Here is a 240-nt window from a genome sequence, read left to right on the forward strand (position 1 = left end):
TGGGGTCTATAGTGTGTGGACTGCATTTTTTTTTGGCAAAATGCCTAGTTTCCCTATTTGAATGAAAAAGTTTTTATTTGTAAAAAAGGCCTTGATTGGCTTTATTGTTTTTACTAATATCAGCTATTAAAATAAATTAAAGGTTTGGGAAAAATTACAAATTTGCCCCAACATTATTGTTGAATTATGTTTTTTTTTCCCTTTTAAAGGCACAAACACATAATCCAAACATTGTAATCT

At 28.8% G+C, this 240-nt stretch overlaps 1 protein-coding gene across 1 annotated transcript in view; it reads left to right on the forward strand.

Moving 5' to 3' along the window:
- The window catches only part of LOC119585362 (nucleoprotein TPR-like), a 21,533-nt gene that overhangs the window by 503 nt on the left and 20,790 nt on the right, over positions 1 to 240 (forward strand). The gene's annotated exons all lie outside the window — the stretch shown is intronic.

This window comes from Penaeus monodon, chromosome 19 (genome assembly GCF_015228065.2).
Source record: "Penaeus monodon isolate SGIC_2016 chromosome 19, NSTDA_Pmon_1, whole genome shotgun sequence".
In the NCBI taxonomy this organism is placed as follows: Eukaryota; Metazoa; Arthropoda; class Malacostraca; order Decapoda; family Penaeidae; genus Penaeus; species Penaeus monodon.